Source organism: Eretmochelys imbricata, chromosome 5 (assembly GCF_965152235.1).
Source record: "Eretmochelys imbricata isolate rEreImb1 chromosome 5, rEreImb1.hap1, whole genome shotgun sequence".
Lineage (NCBI taxonomy): Eukaryota > Metazoa > Chordata > Testudines > Cheloniidae > Eretmochelys > Eretmochelys imbricata.
This window is the reverse complement of record NC_135576.1, coordinates 112248725-112269815: the sequence shown is the minus strand read 5'-3', so window position 1 is coordinate 112269815 and position 21091 is coordinate 112248725. Positions and strand designations below refer to the sequence as shown.

General features: G+C 41.8%; 1 protein-coding gene across 1 annotated transcript in view; it reads left to right on the top strand.

Annotated features, from left to right (window-relative positions):
- MLLT3 (MLLT3 super elongation complex subunit) overlaps positions 1-21091 on the top strand; it is a 220951-nt gene that overhangs the window by 110908 nt on the left and 88952 nt on the right. The window lies entirely within an intron of this gene.

The following is a 21091-nucleotide window of genomic DNA, read 5'->3' as shown; positions in this document are numbered from 1 at the left end:
CATGTCCCGTGGAATGGTGGTTGAAGCATGAAGGGACATATGGATCTTTAGTGCATCTGGCACATAAATATTTTGACGCTGGCTACAACAGTGCTATGTGAATGCCTGTTCTCGCTTTCAGGTGACATAAACAAGAAGTGGGCAGCATTATCTCCTGCAAATTGTAACCAAACTTACTTGTATAAGCGATTGGCTGTAGTAGGACTGAGTGGAATTGTAGGCTCTAAAGTTTGACATTGTTTTATTTTTGACCGCAGTTATTTTTTTGTACATAATTCTACATTTGTAAGTTCAATTTTCATAATAAAGAGATTGCACTGCAGTACTTGTATTAGGTGAATTGAAAAATACTATTTCTTTTGTTTTTTACAGTGAAATATTTGTAATAAAAATAAATATAAAGTGAGCACTTTTCATTTTGTATTCTGTGTGTAACTGAAATCTATATATTTGAAAATGTAGAAAACATCCAAGAATATTTAAATAAATGGTATTCTATTATTGTTTAACAGCGCAATTTTTAACCGTTTGACAGCCCCGGTTTTTAGCCCTCTTTTTCAGGATCCGCCTCTTGTATGTTAGTATATTCTGTTGTTTTCTCAGTTAGTTGCATAGTAGAATCACAAAAGGTTAGTTTGTGTTCTAGTTTGATTACACACATAAATCAGTGTCTTGTGCTATTCTAAAGTTACATTCAATAGACTTAATTTTAATTGATTAAAATGCAAACAACTTACTGATGAGATTTTTAAAAGCTGGAACTGGGGAAACACAGCCTACATGAACTTCATGACTAAAAGCCAACTATTTTTGTAGACTACTTCAGCCAAAATCTAGCAAAACGTGTATGTGAATTCTACTCTCTCTTTATTGTGGTTCTGGTACTAGTTATCTGCAGATTATCATGTTTGCAGAAAATGTAGTACTCAGCAGGTGTGTGCGTTTTTTTTACTTTATTTTTTTAATTCCTGTCTAGAGCAAAAGGAAAATGATGAAAATCGCTACTTAGCATCAGATTATATGGCACATCAGCCAAGATTTTTTTTTTTTTAAAATCATACACATTTTACCTTAAAATGCCTTATACACAGAAGCAGCTTTATGTTTTAGGCAAAAATCATACGTTGTTCCACTGGATGCAGATTATCAGTGGCATAAGATGAGTGTCACAGGAAAGTAGGTTATTGCTAAATTTCAATCATTGATTTACTCATAGCACTTCCAAAAAGAGAAATGTGGTTTGAGTAAACTATAGTGCTTCAAAACCAGGACTGTTTCAGTTTATGTATTCAGATTTAAAGTGAATAAACCTTCTGTCTGTATGGCTCCTTTTTTGTTCATGAGACCCCGATAAATGCTACATTTTTCTTCTCTTTGACCAAAGAAAGTGTCCGTTACCTGAATACTGTACTTGTTTTGGTCATCACCTGCATACCAAAGCTCCTAACATCCACATAGAGTTTATGTTCACATTCTGGTCATCGTAGAATAGACTTGATCAGAGATTTCAAATTTGTAATTCAGGATACTTGTAGTTATACAACTTTATACCATTCCCTTACTCATGCAAGTAATGCTGAATGAGGAAGAATTAGGCCTTGAATCCTTGTGTACACCCTGTGTAAACAATTGTCTCCGCATTAACTGCACTCTCATGTTGTCTTACGCACATATGATATTCATATCGATGTTGAATTTAAGTTATCTACAAAGCTTAGGATAGTGTTGTTGAATACCAATGCCATTCATGATCAGATGGGAAAGTATAGAATATGCTAGAAAAAATAATTAATTCTTCTTCTTTTCTTCATCCCCATCCTCCCATTGCCAAATTGACTACAAAATTTGGTACGGCATTTATTTTTTCTTGAGCTACTTTAACCTCTGTCCAGATGGTTGTCAGTTAAACAACTGGAAAAATCTACGAACGTTTGTGCCTTTTATTATAAGGAAAGAAACAATTTAATTTTACTTACAATCCATGTGCAAGAAGCTGTTCCCTATTGGCCTAAATTTGCTTATACAGCCTTCTATGTGCAGGTGTCAAAGGATAATAAGTGTGTGCAATTGGTACTGTGCCTTTAAGGTAAGGGCAGAATGGCAATATGATAGATAAGTAATGTAGTGGGGGGTTGGTTGCCAGTGTACTATGAAGACATGACAGCTCCTTTTATACAGCTTTCCTGATGTTCCCTCTGAGGGGCTTGTTAATTTCATCATTCAAATCATGAACTCTGAGTTCATGTCAACGGGCATTTTAATTTTGTGACACTTCCTTGGAGATCTGCCCAACACTGGTATCTCCATTTCTGAGGTTTTAGGCAGCTTATTACATTCTGATTCATGGAAAGGTCTTTTGCTTCTTTCTTCTGTCAGTAGAAGAACACTATGATTGGGTCCAGCAGGTACTGGAGCTTTGCAAAACTCGACTTGCTCTTTCTTCTGGGACTATTCTATTTTGTGTGGGTGTATAAAATAGCAGTTGGTTTTAGCATTGTCAGTTATTATGGTGAAGAGTGGGTAAATAGTAGTTTTTGGGTCTGGGCTAGTAAACTTTTATGGTAGTTGTCCCAGGCTGGAATACTGACATGGGGCCTGATGTGACTACCATTAATGTCAGTGGAAAGCCTTGCATTGACTTTGTTATGAGGTGGATTGGACCCCTGGTGAGGGGCTTTCTCCAATTTTTGTTTCACAGTCCTGGATTTGGAGTGGACATATCTAACCAGCACTCAGGACTTCAGTAAGCAGATTTTATTTTTCTTCTCTGTGACTTTTCCCACAGCAGGGGAATTGGTTCTGAGACATTGAAGGACTGCTGTGAAATGGAAAATTTCTGATATAACTTCAAAGGTATAGCCTGTACTCAGTAGAATTAAATGTGAGTACAAATAAAAGGAAAAGTGTTTACAAATTTTTAGGGCCGTCAGTTAATTGCAGTTAACTCATGCGATTAATTTTTTGAGCTAATCACGATTAAAAAAACTTACCATGATTCATCACTATTTTAATCACACTGTTAAACAATAGAATACCAATTGAAATTTATTAAATATGTTGGATGATTATCTACATTTTCATATATATTGTATTCTGTGTTGTAATTGACATCAAAGTATATATTATTGTTTATCATTTTTACATGCAAATATTTGTAAACAATAGCAATAGTATTTTTCAGTTCACCTCATACATGTACTGTAGTACAGTCTCTTTGTTGTGAAAGTACAACTTACAAATGTAGATTTTTTTTGTTACATAACTGCACTCAAATACAAAACAATGTAAAACTTCAGAACCTACAAGTCCACTCAGTCGTACTTCTTGTTCAGATAATCTCTAAGACAAACAAGTTTGTTTACATTTATGGGAGATAATGTTGCCCTATTCTTATTTATAGGGTCACCAGAAAGTGAGAATAAGCGTTGCATGGCAATTTTTTAGCTGGCATTGCAAGGTATTTACGTGCCAGATATGCTAAACATTCATATGCTCCTTCATGCTTCGGCCACCATTACAGAGAACATGCTTCCATGCTAATGATGCTCATTAAAAAATGTGTTAATTACATTTGTGACTGAACTCCTTGGGGGGAGAGTTGTTTGTCTCCTGCTGTTTTTCCTGCATTCTGCCATATATTTCCTGTTACAGCAGCCTCAGATGATGGCCCAGCACATGTTGATCATTTTAAGAACACTTTCACTGCAGATTTGACAAAACTCAAAGAAGGTACCAATGTAAGATTTCTAAAGATAGCTACTGCACTCGACCCAAGGTTTAAGAATCTGAAATGCCTTCCAAAAATCTGAGAGGGACAGGCTGTGGAGCATGCTTTCAGAAATCTTAAAAGAGCATCACTCCGATGCGGAAACTACAGAATCCTAACTACCAAAAAAAAAAAAACCAAACAAAAAAAAAAAAACAACCTTCTGCTGGTGGCATCTGACTCAGATAATGAAAATGAACTTGCATCGGTCCGCACTGCTTTCGTTTGTTATCGAGCAGAAACAGTCATCAGCTTGGACGCATGTCCCCTGGAATGGTGGTTGAAGCATGAAGGAGCATATGAATGTTTAGCACATCTGGCATGTAAGTACCTTGCAATGCCAGCTACAAAATTGCGATGCGAACGCTTGTTCTCACTTTTTTCCACTATGTTTTTATAGCAGGATAGTTAACATATGAGAACTATTCTTTGGTGAAGGTATAGCCTAACTAAGATTGCAGGGTTAAACTCTGGACGGAAGAAAATGCCAGAGTTAAGGTTGCCCTTGCAATATTAACTTTTCCTCTTTTATACATATGCATTAAAATACATACAATATCACACAATTTCCCTACAACCTTAGATACCCATCTTGTAGTACTGAGTAATTATTTGGGCATGCCAGAAAGTCTGTGGAAGTACATGAAAATACTCAGTAAAACTGTACTTACAAAACATAGATATTAGTGTGTGTGCCATATAGAGCAATACTGAAAATTAATTCTATTAAAATTGGCGTTTATAGGCCATCTGAGTTCACAGCTATGTTAACTTTGTGGTTACCCTCCTTATCTTCTAAATTGCTTGTAACAGAGGCTGTATAATGCATGGGTGCTGACAATCATTAAAACCCATAACTAGCTTACAGAAAATTTGCTCTATAAAATGCCAAATCAATAAAGATATGTTGAACATTGGTTTATGTATAAAACAATGAAAATGTTACAAGCTACTAGATGTGACACTAAGGATGTAGGAAAATTGCCATTGTAGTTGAGAAATAGGTATGATTGCGTAATTCAAGGCTGATTGCAATCTGTATACACAAGAAAACAGAACTAAGCTTTAAACATGGGTGAGCTTTAAATTGGCATTTCCTGACTATTGTATGCTTAACTGTGGAAAAATTAACACCATTTTTCGTTTGAAATTATAATTTTGGTTTTAAATGTAGTGTGTAATTGTTTACTGCTTCCTCTGTGGGTCTTGTAACAACATTTAACTAATAAACACTGTAATCAGAGCTGTGATGATATTGACATAGTATTTTTGTATGAAAGAATGTTTTGGCATGACTGAATTCTCTTTGGGTTGTTTAAAAGCAACATGTAAATAAGTTTCCATTTGAGGAAGCACAGTACCTACGGGAAAAGGGTTGGTAGAGCATGGGGAATGTATAAAGTTTTCCTCAATGGCAGAAGGTACACCTGGGTCAGAATATAGCTATACAAACAGTAGAACATATTTACTTCACCAAGGGGCCCAAAGTCAAAGTAGCAGGGTTGGTTACAGAGTAGCATGGCCAAGGAGCTGCAGTGGAGCACCATTTGAAGCTTGGAGCGGAGCTCTCATGGCAAAGGGGGGGGATAGGACACATGTACACTGCTGACTTTCCCTTTGGAGTGAATCCCAGCTCTTGCTGGTGGAGTTTCCTTTAATGCAGATAGCAAATGGAGAAGGGTTAATCGGTAACCAAAGCACCTGGATTACATGAAGTGTTAGGAAGATCTGTGTCTGTGTAAGAAAAGTGTTTCTCTAAAACAATTCTAAAACTTTTTTTTTTCAGAATATGTAGGAGACACCGAATACATGATGGCATGGCTTATCCAGGTTTTATTAGCATTTGTCTGGGATGACTTCCATAACTCAAACGTGACTTCACCATTTGTGAGTGATGCACCCCTCCCAAGCTCACATCCAGGAAGCCTGTAAAGTGTACTGAGCCATCATGAGGGAGAGTGAGTGCATGTTGTGTGCATTCCAGGAATTAGCCTTTTTTTAACCATTTTTTCCAAGAGAACCACTGCCTTTCTTTTCAGCATAGTCTATTGCAGTTATTTTTTTCTCAAATCAGTTATGTTCATGTAGCTGTAAAATACTCTTCTGTGTTTCTTTTTCATTTTCTCCTGTAACTTGAAATTTTCCTGTGTAATAGGAGTCTTGTTACCCTAGTGAAGACCAAGCTACGCAAGACTTTACTATACAATTTAGAATGATAAGGGGAGTAAGGAAAACAATACTGTTCACAAGTAAGTGAAATGTTGTTGGACACCAGTGGGGAAAGAAACTTTTTGGTTAGCCTTTTGACTCTCCAAGAGTATGGACAGGAGGCTTACATCACACAGATCTTTCGAGATACTTGTTGAGGATGTATGTATCTCTTAGTGGGTGTAGGGCTGCTTCTGTGAACTCTCAGGACATAGGACACTACAGTCTGGAAACAATTCTGTCTGTGTCTGCAGTGGATTAAAGTCAATGGTAATAGGGACTATACTGGATACTAAATCCATTCAACATTATTTTGGAGCACTAATTAGTATTAATACTTACTCTGAAACTTATTTTGTATCTTTTGTGTATTCATGACAGAGGAATGTGTATTCGTAAGAACACTGGTGGTTTTTTTAGCTCCAGTTCAACAGTCCATTTTTTAGTATTCAGAATGCACATGGTGTTTCTTTGAATGGCAAAGTCTGTAAGGTAGAGGGTGTGTGTGTGTGAGAAGTGTGAAATGACTGAAGTAAAATTAATCTCACGTTAGAACTAGAAAATTAATGGTTATAAGTGGTAACTACATGCTGTGCTAACTCAAAACTGTTTTGTTTTTATTTCCTTTGTCTCTCTCTCCAAAGGCTCCATTATCAGTCTTTATTCTTCATGACTTTTTAACAGTCACTGCTAACCAACAATGCTAACAGCTGTAGGTTCTTACTTGATTCCAGTCAGTTTCTCAGGTTTAGGTTAATGTCCTATGCAGTGTATAAGAATGTGTATAAACACAAGCAGAAGTCCATTGGCTTTCAGGTTTTGGAGGAGAGAAGGAGAAAAATCCAAGAAGTAAAACCGAACACATTTATATAAGCAATAGGAGGCCCATTGGTCCTGAGGAATAGGACCCAGTGGTAGAGGGCCAGAACCCATTTTTTTCCCTTTTTTTTTTTTAAGGGGTTGCAGTCTTGACTTGCTGTGTGACCTTGGGAAAGTCATTATATTGAGGTTTTCAATGGCACTTCAGGGAGTTAGGCACTCAAGTCCTATTGGAAATGGGCTTCAAAATCCCAGTCTAAGCCTCTTTGTTCCTTAGTTTCCTTATCTATAAAATGACTATTATGACATTTACTTTTGTTAAAGTTCTTAGATTTCTACAAATGGAAAGTGCTGTAGAAGTGCCAGCTGATATTTATTCATTTACAAGTTGACTATAATTTTATTACTGCAATTTACTGGAAAAATGTTGCATTGATTGGCAGGAGCTATATTTTCTTTTGCTTTGAAGAGCATTACAAGTACATTTACCAATAGTAAACTACAATGCCGATAGGTGCAGATAAAGAAGCTGTTCAGGACCAGCTTCTCCAGCATAGTCAACACAAAATTTCTGATTTTTTTTTTTAACTCTTCCAAAATTCAGTAGAGTTACCATGCTTTGAGTTGTGCTTTCACGTAATAAGACAGTCACAATTTAAAAAAAAATCTGTTATCCCACATTTGCAATATAGCAGTAACTGAGATACTGGAGTGATTTCCTGTGGTAAGTATAGTTAAGAATGAAATATTTCAGATATCACTCTTTGGATGGATGTTGACTTTTTAATGGTGATCAATGTACTTTGCATAATTAATTACACCACAGTAAAGATTTCAGGGCAGTTACTGTTATAACAATCCCTGACTTCATTTGCTGATATCTTCTCAAAGAATTCCTCTTTGGGGCTGAAAATTCTATGCCTGTTATGTGCTCATAGGTGAACTTGTGTGCATTAAATTTGAGGAAAAGCCCTTAGTTCCTTTTCTGGTTTAAGAAAAAGTTGTACAAGTTGTTATTTTCTTACATTCTAAATGAGATTGTAGGCACTTGTTGTTTGGCTTGGATTACGACAAGAACATGTAATTAGTTCTCAACTAGGAGTGTGTGCTTTATGCTTGAAAAACTTTGCATTTGATCTCACTTGATTGAATAAAGCTCAGGGTGATTTTTAAATATTTCCTACTGAATATGTGTAATGGAAAATTTTTAAGTCATAAAGTATATAATTCAGTCTAGAGGCACTGCATATGTGTACAGATGCACACTTCTCAAAACAGGCTAAGGCAGCAATCTGAATTCTTCAGACTGCTGCCTTTCCACCAGGATCCTCTATCTAGCTCTCCAGCCTCTTATTTCCATGGTCCTTTTCCCCCTTGGTGTTTTTTATTTTATTTTATTTTATTTTATTTTAAATATATAATCCTTAGATCAAGTTTCCCAAACTTCTCAAATCTAGATTATAAATTCTTTAGTTTATGGACTCCCACTAGTTCTTCATACAGCCCATAGCACAACAGGGCCCTATGTTGGTTGGGTCTATTTCACATATTGCACACGTATAGTTTTCCTTGTTTTTTTTATTAACTGGATAGCTTATAATATACCTGGATATGTTAATCTCTATACTTTAAATATATGCCAGAAAATAAATGAGATAATGTGCTGTTTAGCAGTGTTAATTTCATCATAGAAACAGTTTCCTGTTTTTTTTAAATGACTGCACTGCTCTAATATCCTGCAGAAATTGTTGTTGTTGTTTTTTAAAAAAAATATAATTATGCCACAATACAGTGGTTGTCCCCCTGTCCCATGTCCACTCATGCCAGACCTCCACAAACTCCCACTGTGTTTGCCCTTTTGGTCTGTATTTGCTAATTTTTCTTTCCTGTCATGTTATGTCTATTTGTTTTCCTTTGGAGCTTTTCTTTTCTGTTTTTTTTTTCTTTTTTTTCTTTTTTGGTCATTCTTGTTTTTGGTGGCTTTCCAAGTTCCTGCCATTCCCAGATAATTCCACATTCCCATTCTCCCACTCTCCAGAATGTTCTAGGTACGGTTTGAGCATTGATCAGGCTAAACTGCATGTGCACTTGCAGGAGAGCTGAGTACTGTGGGAACCTCTGAAAAACTAAATGAGAAGCTTGTGCCCATAGACTGCTGGCTGAGCCTGTATACAGGATCTGCTCCTGCCAGCAGCTATATTAATGGCTTCCACAGGAGCAGGGCAGGAAATAGGGTGGCTTTCAAGGAGCTCACTTGCAACACTACTGTCCCTGTACATGCAGAGTCATGCAACTTTCCTTGCTCTGTTCCTTTGTTCAACAGCTCGCGCACTCTCCAGCCCTCTTCCTTCCCCAGTATAATTCTCCTTGACTTTAACGTCAATCCTCCAGGTTGGAGAGAGACAGAAATAACATTTTGTGATGGAATGTGTGTTTGTAAACCCATCACCCTAAGTTTCAATGAAACCTGTAAGTGTAGCAGATTTTGTTTTCAGAGCTGTAACATGAAATGTTGACAAGTTACTATTCTTCTTCAAGCACCTGCCCCTCTGTGTGTTCCACTATAGAGATGCATACAATGCATGTGCCTGACCCTGGAGAATTCTTGAAAACAGTGTCTGTTGGTCTGCTCCTATGAGCCTGTTCCCCTCATGCTCTGTACCAAACGTGCAAAAGGGCTGGGCTGGCTAACCTCCTCTTCAGTTCCTGTTTATCACAGCATAGCCTGAGCTGGAACCTCCAGTGTCCGGAGATTCTCCTTTCTCTTCAGCCTTCTTATCTTCAAACCTGTAAATATTTCACAATTTGTTAGTTTTATCTAAATTACTTAAAATTCCTAGATTTTTAAGGATAAATTACCTCAGCAGGACAAGGCTTAATGTCAGGCCTTTATTGATGAAGGCAAGCTGGTGGCCAGAACTTCACTGCAATCTGAGGTCATTACATACTACATTGAGCTCAGTGGCCATTGTCATGCACTGGGAATCATGGCCACATTCTTTAGGAGTTTCCCAGGGTGGTCCAGAACACCGTAGCGGGACTTGCTCTTTGACAAGACCAACCTTTTCAATGAAAAGACTGAGTCTTTGCTCTCAATAAAAGACTCTGCTCTCTGACTCCATATACACCAGCCCCTAAGAGGAAATACCACAAACATGCCTACAAACCAAGGCCTATGCCTCAACCATTTTACCATCAGCAATCCTATGAACTGCTTCGCAAAAGACAGAGGGTGCAAAAGTCAATATACCTTAAACCTTCCATGTCAACCCAATCTCATTCTCTAGGAAAGAGGCACTTTGGACTGGATACTCAGGAGTTGCAAAACACTGTTAATGCTATTTCCACCCAAACCTCTGTACTCTGGTGGCCATTTAGCACTCTTTTCCCACAACTGAAGAGAAATAACAACAGACAAGTGCATGCTGGGTATCATCCATACTGGCTATCCCATTGAGTTTCTCTCCCTATCTCCTCCAAAAACCCCTTCCTAGTCACCATTCAGAGGCCATTCTCACAAGGAGAGTCTCCTCCAGGAGGTAGAATCTCTCCTCCACTGGGGAGTGAGAGTGGGTGCCTATTCAGCATCAAGGGAAAAGGGTTCTATTTGAAATATTTCCTAGTTCCCCAAAAGAAGGAAGGGTGGAAACCCATTTTTGGCCTGTGATGACTTGTTTTTATTCACAAACTAAAATTCCTATGGTTACACTGGCATTGCTAATACTATCCCTGGAAAAGAAAGTTCACAGCTCTCGATATGAAAGATGTGTATTTTCACATGGACATTCACCCTCCCCATTGAAAATTCCTCAGGTTTATGGTGGTCCGTCGCCACTATCAGTACTTCATTTGGTCTAGTAATTGTACTTTGATCTTCACCAAAGAGTTTCTAGTAGCAGCAGGAAAGTTCAAATGGAGCAGCTCCACTTTCTTCAGATATTTAGGCAATTGGTTTCTTGTTGGCAGGCTATGTTTAGAAGCCCTTGTATTAACCATGTCCCTGCTTCATCTTCTATCATACCTAGGAGTCTGTGTGAATATGGAAAAGTCTATCTTCACCCCAAGACAAACTATCAAATTTATAGGAGCTACTCTAGACTCAGTCAGGGTGAGGGCTTATCACCTGATCGACAGATTTCATGCCATATGCAATCTGATGCACCAATTCCTATGTACCAGTTAAACCCAACATGAACACAGTTGCCAACTTTCACATGATAAATAAGCACCCCGACTTTCACAATAAGTCAAAAATCAAGCTAATCGCATTTCAAAACAAGGCCAAAACAAGCCAGTCCCTAAGAACCCCAAAACTCTATGTGACTAGATTTCCCTCGGCATGCAGTCTGGGATTGTGGTGGGCCCGCTGTGCACCCCTTACTCTCTCCCTCTCCTTCCCCTGCTTGTCCCCCTTTACCCGTGCTTGCCGGGAGCTGATTTAAAAAAAATATAGTAACAAGCTGCTACAAGCCAAAAACTAGCCAACAAGCAACTCACAAGCCAATCAAGCCAAAACAAGCCCAATTTCTGTGGTTTTTTTCCCATGGGTTTGGCATGTCTGAGCATGAACGGTGACAGTTCCCACCAGAATGGGGCCTCACTAATTTGGTGGAAATATCTTGGATTAGTCTGTGTGGGTGTTCCACCTCCCACACTCGACAAGGCAGTAATTACGGATGCCTCCCTGCTAGTCCGGGGAGCCCACATAGACAATCACATGATGATTCAAGACAAGCCCTTGAATGCCCCAAGAGACCAGAATGCATGTAAATCTTCTGGAACTTCCGCCTATCCTTGAACGTTGCCTTCCTCATTGCCATCACCTCAGCCAGAAGAGTAGGTGAACTTGGGGCCCTAAAGGCTGATCTACCGTACACAATATTTCATAAGGACAAATATCTCTACAACTACACTGAAAATTTATTCCTAAAATAGCTGTGGAATTTCATATAAACCAGTCAGTTCACTTACTTGTATTTTTTTTCCGAAGACCCATGGCTCTAGCGAGGAGAGGAGACTTCATTCCTTCAATGTGCGATGAGCATTGGCATTTTACCTGTAAAGAACAAAACTGATCAAACAGGCATTTGGATTGTTCGTTGCCATAGTAGAATGAGTCTAAAGTCAAGCTGTCCCATCTCAGAGTGTCTCTAAGTGGATATCTGGCTGTATCTTACTCCATCAATTCACACAGCTTCCTCCCTCATATTGGGTAAGGACAGAAGTGGCCTTACTGGCATTAGGTATTCTTTCTTAACAGTTGCAGGGCAGCTACGTGGAATTCCATCCACGCATTTCTGAGACATTAGCCTTGGTCCAGGACTCCTCCACTGCCCTTTGGGGCAGTGGTTCAACAAATAGTTATACCATCTGCATCCTTGCAACCCCCTCCCCTCTGAGTGCCGCTTGTCTGTCAGTCACAGTAGAATATACATAGGGACAGGAGTGCTGGAAAATTTGTATAGGGCGGGTGCTGAGAGCCATTGAACAAAACTGTAAACACTCCATGTGATGGAATCCATTTCAAGCCAGGGGGCGCGGCAGCACTCTTAGTTCCAGAACCTATGCAAAGGGACCAGCAATCGAAAAAGAATGGGAAGTTACTTACCTTATTGCCAATGGAGTTTGTTGAAGTGTGTGGTCCCTATCTATATTCCACTACCTGCCCTCCTCCTTCCTTGCTTCAGATCTTGGCAAGATTTGCAGTAGAGAGGGAACCGAAGAAGTGATTGGTCTGCTCCTCCCTTATATCCTTGGTGCCGAGCAGGAGGAGAGCAGAGGTGCAGGCATGGACCAATGGACACAGCTTGCAAGATCATTCCAGTATCAGGTGTGTGGACCACATGCACACCCACATTGGAATACAGATCGGGACAACAGATCTCGAAGAACTCCAGTTACAGTAAGATAAGTATCTTCCCTTTCAGCACTGCTAACTGCTTTGTAAATCTAAGAAAATAAATATCTGAGGGGAAGAAAGAGGAAAATATTTATACTGAAGGTATTTCCTGGACCACTTAGCTGCACAAGAAGAAGCTGACATGGCATATATGAGAAATGAGACCTCCGTGCATTTCACTTAATGGGAGCTTGAGACTTCAGTGCCAGCCAATCTATATTCTCATACATGAAATGTTTCTATACTGCATCATTTCCATTTGGGTAAATCTTACTGCTTAACCTCTCCCTCTTCTTGTAAATGGTTTTCAGTCTTCTGTCTCCACAACTGCATGGTCAAAGCTCATTAGAGTATTACAAGTAAAACCCAGTGGTGCTGGAACATTTTTAATAGTGGGGGTGCTGAAAGCCAGCCCACTAACCCCCTCCCCCCCCCCGAGCTGCAGCTTTCAGCACCCCCACTATTAAAAATGTTCCAGCACCACTGGATTTTACTTGTAGTACTCTAATGAGCCAGCAGCCAGGACCCTGGGTGCACAGGGCTGGCAGCCTGGAGTCTGGGGGTGCTGCAGCACCTCTCACACCCCTAGTTCCTGTGCCTGTGGTAAAACCTCTCTCCTAGCCTGACTTTCCAGGGGCAGGGAGGAGGAGTAGGGCTCATGTAACCTGCATTCAGGAGGTGTCAGTACATATTATTTTAACAAGTGAACGCCCTTAACTAAGACTATTGTGTTTAAATTTTCGAAAGCTTCTTCAGAATGTAAAAGTTCTTGGTTTTAAAAGAGAACACTCGTATGCTGTTAATACTATGTGTAATGTGGAATACTGTCTTTGGCTGTTTTTCAAATAAATGGCTGAGTTTGACGCTTAAAAAGATCCCTATGTCTGAAACTCCCCACTTTGTTTTGCTCTATCTTAGGGTATGTCTGCGCTACGAAATTGGGTGGAATTTATAGAAGTCGGTTTTGTAGAAAGCGTTTTTATACAGTCGATTGTGTGTCCCTACACACATGCTCTAAGTGCATGTAGTCGGCGGAGTGTCCACAGTACTGAGGCAACAGTCGACTTCCAGAGCGTTGCACTGTGGGTAGCTATCCCACAGTTCCCACAGTCTCTGCCGCCCATTTGAATTCTGGGTAGAAATCCCAGTGCCTGATGGGGCTAAATCATTGTTGCTGGTGGTTCTGGGTACATATCGTCAGGTCCCCCTTCCCTTCCTCCTTCTGTGAAAGCAAGGGCAGACAATCGTTTTGCGCCTTTTTTCTTGACTTACCTGTGCAGACGCGATACCACGGCAAGCATGGAGCCCGCTCAGCTAACCTTCACCGTATGTCTCCTGGGTGCTGGCAGACGCGGTACTGCATTGCTACACAGCAGCAGTTTATTGCCTTTTGGCAGCAGACAGTGCAGTATGACTGGTAGCCATCGTTGATGTAGTCCTGGGTGCTCTTTTAACCGACCTCGATGAGGTTGGGGCGCCTGGGCAAACATGGGAGTGACTCAGCCAGGTCATTTCCTTTTTAAGTTTCGTCTCATGGCGATTGAGTCCTACCGGCAGTGCACTGTCTTTTAATCAGCAGCCAGGAGATGACGATCGCCAACAGTCATACTGCACTGTCTTCTGCCGAGCACTCAGGACATGACAATGGCTAGCGGTTGTACTGCACAGTCTGCTACCAGCAAGATGTATAAAGATAGATGAAGTGGCTCAAAACAAGAAATAGACCAGATTTGTTTTGTATTCATTTTCTCCTCCCTCCCTCCGTGAAATCAACGGCCTGCTAAACCCAGTTTTGAGTTCTAACCTTGAGGTTTTGAGCTCTATCCTTGAGGGGACCATTCAGTTTCTCGCAAAGCCACCCCCTTTGTTGATTTTAATTCCCTGTAAGCCAACCCTGTAAGCCATGTCGTCAGTCACCCCTCCCTCCACCAGGGCAACGGCAGACAATTGTTTCACGCCTTTTTTCTGTGCAGACGCCATACCACGGCAAGCATGGAGCCTGCTCAGATCACTTTGGCAATTAGGAGCACATTAAACACCACACACATTATCCAGCAGTATATGCAGCACCAGAACCTGGCAAAGCGAAACCAGGGGAGTAGGCGACGTCAGCACAGTGACGAGAGTGATGAGGACATGGAACAGACTTCTCTCAAAGCATGAGCCCTGGCAGTGTGGGCATCATGGTGCTAATGGGGCAGGTTCATGCGGTGGAACGCTGATTCCGGGCTCGGGAAACAAGCACAGTCTGGTGGGACCGCATAGTGTTGCAGGTCTGGGACGATTCCCAGTGGCTGCGAAACTTTCGCATGCATAAGGGCACTTTCATGGAACTTTGTGACTTGCTTTCCCCTGCCCTGAGGCGCAATAATACCAAGATGAGAGCAGCCCTCACAGTTGAGAGGCGAGTGGCAATAGCCCTGTGGAAGTTTGCAACGCCAGGCAGTTACCGGTCAGTCGGGAATCAATTTGGAGTGGGCAAATCTACTGTGGGGGCTGCTGTGATGCAAGTAGCCAACGCAATCAAAGATCTGCTGATATCAAGGGTAGTGACCCTGGGAAATGTGCAGGTCATAGTGGATGGCTTTGCTGCAATGGGATTCCCTAACTGTGGTGGGGCCATAGACGGAACCCATATCCCTATCTTGGCACCGGAGCACCAAGCCGGCAAGTACATAAACCGCAAGGGGTACTTTTTAATAGTGCTGCAAGCACTGGTGGATCAAAAGGGACGTTTCACCAACGTCAACGTAGGATGGCCGGGAAAGGTACATGACGCTTGCATCTTCAGGAACTCTGGTCTGTTTCAAAAGCTGCTGGAAGGGACTTTCTTCCCAGACCAGAAAATAACCGTTGGGGATGTTGAAATACCTATAGTTATCCTTGGGGACCCAGCCTTCCCCTTAATGCCATGGCTCATGAAGCCGTACACAGGCAGCCTGGACAGTAGTCAGGAGCTGTTCAACTACAGGCTGAGCAAGTGCAGAATGGTGGTAGAATGTGCATTTGGACGTTTAAAAGCATGCTGGCGCAGTTTACTGAATCGCTTAGACCTCAGCGAAACCAATATTCCCATTGTTGTTACTGCTTGCTGTGCGCTCCACAATATCTGTGAGAGTAAGGGGGAGACATTTATGGCAGGGTGGGAGGTTGAGGCAAATTGCCTGGCTGCTGGTTACGCACAGCCGGACACCAGGGTGGTTAGAAGAGCACAGGAGGGCGCGGTGCGCATCAGAGAAGCTTTGAAAACCAGTTTGATGACTGGCCAGGCTACAGTGTGAAAGTTCTGTTGGTTTCTCCTTGATGAACCCCCCCCCCGCCCCTTGATTCACTCTACTTTCCTGTAATCTAACCACCCTCCCCTCCTCCCTTTGATCACCACTTGCAGAGGGAATAAAGTCATTGTTGCTTCACATTCATGCATTCTTAATTCATCACACAAATAGGGATAACTACCAAGGTAGCCCAGGAGGGGTGGTGGAGGAGGGAAGGACAAGGCCACACAGCACTTTAAAACTTATTGAATGCCAGCCTTCTGTTGCTTGGGCAATCCTCTGGGGTGGAGTGGCTGGGTGGCCAGAGGCCCCCACATCCCGTTCTTGGGCTTCTGGGTGAGGAGGCTATGGAACTTGAGGAGGAGGAGGGCGGTTGGTTACACAGGGGCTGTAGCAGCGGTCTGTGCTCCAGCTGCCTTTCCTGCAGCTCAACCATACGCTGGAGCATATTAGTTTGATCCTCCAGCAGCCTCAGCATTGAATCCTGTCTCCTCTCATCACGCTGCCGCCACCTTTCAGCTTCAGCCCTCTCTTCAGCCCGCCACCTCTCCTTCCAGTCATTTTGTGCTTTCCTGCACTCTGACATTGTCTGCCTCCACACATTCGTCTGTGCTCTGTCAGTGTGGGAGGACAGCATGAGCTCAGAGAACATTTCATCACAAGTGCGTTTTTTTTCGCCTTCTAATCTTCGCTAGCCTCTGGGAAGGAGAAGATACTGTGATCCTTGAAACACATGCAGCTGGTGGAGGAAAAAAAAGGGACAGTAGTATTTAAAAAGACACATTTTCTAGAACAATGGCTACACTCTTTCACAGTAAACCTTGCTGTTAACATTACATACATAGCACATGTGCTTTTGTTCCAAGGTTGCATTTTGCCTCCTCCCAGTGCGTGGTTCGCCCCTCCCCCCCTCGCCGTGGCTAACAGCGGGGAACATTTCTATTCAGCCACAGGCAAACAGCCCAGCAGGAATGGGCAGCTGTGAATGTCCCCTTAAGAAAAGCACCCTATTTCAACCTGGTGACCATGAATGATACCACTCTCCTGAGGATAACACAGAGAGATAAAGAACGGATGTTGTTTGAATGCCAGCAAACATACACAGCAATGCTTTGTTCTACAATGATTCCTGAGTACGTGCTACTGGCCTGGAGTGGTAAAGTGTCCTACCATGGTGGATGGAATAAGGCTGCCCTCCGCAGAAACTTTTTTCACAGGCTTTGGGAGGACATCCAGGAGAGCCGCGAATGCCAGGGCAAATTCATCATTAAACATGCTTGCTTTTAAACCATGTATAGTATTTTAAAAGGTACACTCACCAGAGGTCCCTTCTCTGCCTGGCGGGTCCGGGAGGTAGTCTTGGGTGGGTTCGGTGGGTGCTGGCTCCAGGTCCAGGGTGAGAAACAGTTCCTGGCTGTCAGGAAAACTGGTTTCTCTGCTTGCTTGCTGTGAGCTATCTACAACCTCATCATCATCATCTTCCTCGTCCCCAAAAACTGCTTCTGTGTTGCCTCCATCTCCATTGAAGGAGTCAAACAACACGGCTGGGGTAGTGGTGGCTGAACACCCTAAAATGGCATGCAGCTCATCATAGAAGCGGCACGTTTGGGGCTCGGACCCGGAGCGGCCGTTCACCTTTCTGGTTTTCTGGTAGGCTTGCCTCAGCTCCTTAAGTTTCACGCGGCACTGCTTCGGGTCCCTGTTATGGCCTCTGTCCTTCATGCCCTAGGAGATTTTGACAAATGTTTTGGCATTTCGAAAACTGGAACGTAGTTCTGATAGCACGGATTCCTCTCCCCATACAGTGATCAGATCCCGTACCTCCCGTTCAGTCCATGCTGGAGCTCTTTTGCGATTCTGGGACTCCATCATGGTCACCTGTGCTCATGAGCTCTGCATGGTCACCTCTGCTGAAGAGCTCTGCACTCACCTGCAGCTTGCCATGCTAGCCAAACAGGAAATGAGATTCAAAAGTTCGCGGGCCTTTTCCTGTCTACCTGGCCAGTGCATCTGAGTTGAGAGTGCTGTCCAGAGTGGTCACAATGGAGCACTTTGGGATAGCTCACGGAGGCCAATACCTTCTAATTGTGTCCACAGTACCCCAAAGTCGACCCAGCAAGGCTGATTTCAGCGCTAATCCCCTTGTCAGGGGTGGAGTAAGGAAATCGATTTTAAGAGCCCTTTAAGTTGAAAAAAGGGCTTCGCCGTGTGGATGGGTGCAGGGTTAAATTGATTTAAGGCTGCTAAATTTGACCTCAACTCCTAGTGTAGACCAGGGCTTACTTAACCCTCTCCTTCAAACCCCTTCTTAAAATGCATTTCTTTCATGAGACTTTCATGAGCTGTAATTTCTCCTCTTTCCTGCCAAGAAAATGGAAAGACATTTTAAATAATGATTGGAGGGGGAAAAAAACCCATGTAACTAACATAGCACATACGAAACATTAGGTTGTGTTCATGCTGCTTTTCCTGCCACCTTTTCCTACATCCTTGGTTTATATGATGTAAACTACATATCAGTGCAACAGCCTGTCACCATGGGGAAGTGGTGGTGCACAGAATCTTCCTCGCTTCTGCACAAAGTCTGATCCAAGGGCTGCACAGGGCTAACAGCGCTATAGCCATCCCAAAGGGGAGGGCCAGAAGGAGGAACTATGGCCCTATCGCCCTCGGCACAAAGCTTGCCTGGCCGCAGCAGGGGGAACACACCTACTATACTCACTTTAGCATGTAGTAGCAGCCACACTCACTGTGCAAGCTGGAGAGTTGTGGCAGGTTCTGTAGCACCTGAATACCTGCTAGCACCTTAAATGTATGGTATTACCTTGTCTCTATGGATTGTAATTAATTTGGGGCAGGCAACTTGTCTCGCTCTGATATGTCTGTAAAGTGCACTGTTGTTGGTTTTTATTAGTAGTACATACAGCATCTGTGGTAAAAATGTTTCCTTTTCACATATATAACAGGGTCTGTTATAAACTATGGCTTATGAGCCACATGTGGCTCTTTTACCATTAAAGTGTGGCTCGCAGAGCTCCCTCTTCCCCCTCATTCTCCACCTACCAGACTGGGTCAGGGGAGTTCGGGACCTCTGCCTTGTGGTGGAGTAGGGGCTTCTGCCCAGCGAGGAGGAGGTTCTCGGGGCTTCTGCCCTGCAGGGCGCACCTACCAGGGCTCGGGGTTTCAACAGGAGAAGAGTTGAAGCCCTGAGCCTTGGAAGGTACCTCTCATGGGGCTGAAGCCTCAAGCCCGAGCAGGAATGCCCTGGCTCTCAAACTTCTGAAGATTGTCATGTGGAAGGTCAGTAAGTTTGGCCACCATGGTATATAAGGTCATTCACTTCATATAACATACCTTTTACAATGCAACCTCCTAGCAATACCAAATGAGCTCTTATAGTGCAGCAGATACTAACTTATCTGGGGAATTACTATACACAGGTTCAATCTGTCAGCTAACACTGATATAACAAGACCAGATGGTCCAGAGAAGTCACGTGTTCACATTGGTTCCACCAGTCATCCACAGAGGATCTGGCAATCTCCTATCATGTCACTGAGATGATAGCACACAGGACATTAGCTTGTACAAACATTGAAGTAATAGTAAGGAACTGGCTTAACACCTCTGAAGAGTTAAGGTTTCCCTAGATCTCTCAGCTTAGTGTGATCTTGTATCATGTCATTTACTCTGCAATGCTTTAGCACAGCTAAACAGGGGGAAGAAGAGGGCTGGGTTCTGAATCTCCTGACCTTTTTGAAAAGGTCAGGGCTAGAGTTTGACTTGAGTTGAGAGTTTTGGTGCCAAGGCTCATGTTTAAAGCTGCTGGAGTTGCACACAACTAAAAGTACATGTACTACATCGGGGGAAAATGTTATCTCGGTATACTGGCGTTGTAAATCTTATCCTATGATAGAAGTCCTCACCCTACAGTGTACAGTTTGTATGTACTGCTCTAATACCGTAACATAATTCACCATTCCTGAGACTACCAAAGCCTACTGTATGCCGGAATACCATGGCTTTTCAGCATGTGGCAGATTTTGGTTTAACTGGGATACAGTAATACACGAATTATCAGAGAGTCGCTCTACCGTCTTTGAAAGGATGTTTCACAAACTCCACCATGGTGGATTAATTTAAATCAAGGCAATTTAATTAATGATTTAAATAAACTGTTTTAATCAACTTTCCATTTGTACTTCAGTTATTTTTTAAAGAAAGGTGCATTCTCGTTTGTCAATATAGCTATTTTAAAGCAATTATAGAGCTTAATATATTTAGATACTTATTAACTGTACATCTAAATGTTTTAGAAAATGGTGAATGATATACTGCTTATTTACTAGATAATTAATATTTTGCTCATGATTTGTGTCAAACTATATTAGGATGATAATTGGAATTTAGTTAAACATAAACAGTATATAACATATTTTTAGTAATCAAAACAATCTTAAATGTTTTGGATACATAAATTTCAATGTTTTTCCATGAGCTGGAGAATAATTTTGCATGGTGGATGGAGTCATATTCATAATTTGAGAACTGAGCTAATCAGAGCTCATGTAGGGAAAAGCTATAAAATAGGAGTCTGAGACCACCCTGATGGGCTCAGTGGATGATCCTGGTGAGATACATGATAGTGTATCCTGGAATCAGAGGCTGGATCCCGATGCCTTTGGTGACTTTGCCAGTCTCTTACACCCAGAAGCACAGCCTTTGGGTCCTCCATTGTATCAAGCCCTTAACACAGTTCATGACCTATTGTGCCATATTTATAAAACCTGATCTCAAAACTTACTAACTCTTTCTTTATATAAAAAAGCAAACTTTAACTTGAAGTTTTTGGTAAGAGGCTCATGGATTCAACATATTTATTTTTCGTTAAATGTTTTAAGAGGTGACAATATGTTTAGGCCTTAACATATTTTGAATTGAATTCAGTTTTAATTTTAAATACATTTTTCTTTTTAGAAATAACCTATTATAATTTACATTACAAAATAAAAAATCTGATTTAAATACAAAAAATCAATCAATTCTCATGCACCCTGAACTCAGCAGAGGGAAGTAAAAAACAAAAGAAAACTGTGACCAACTCTGTACCTACATGTCTAAATG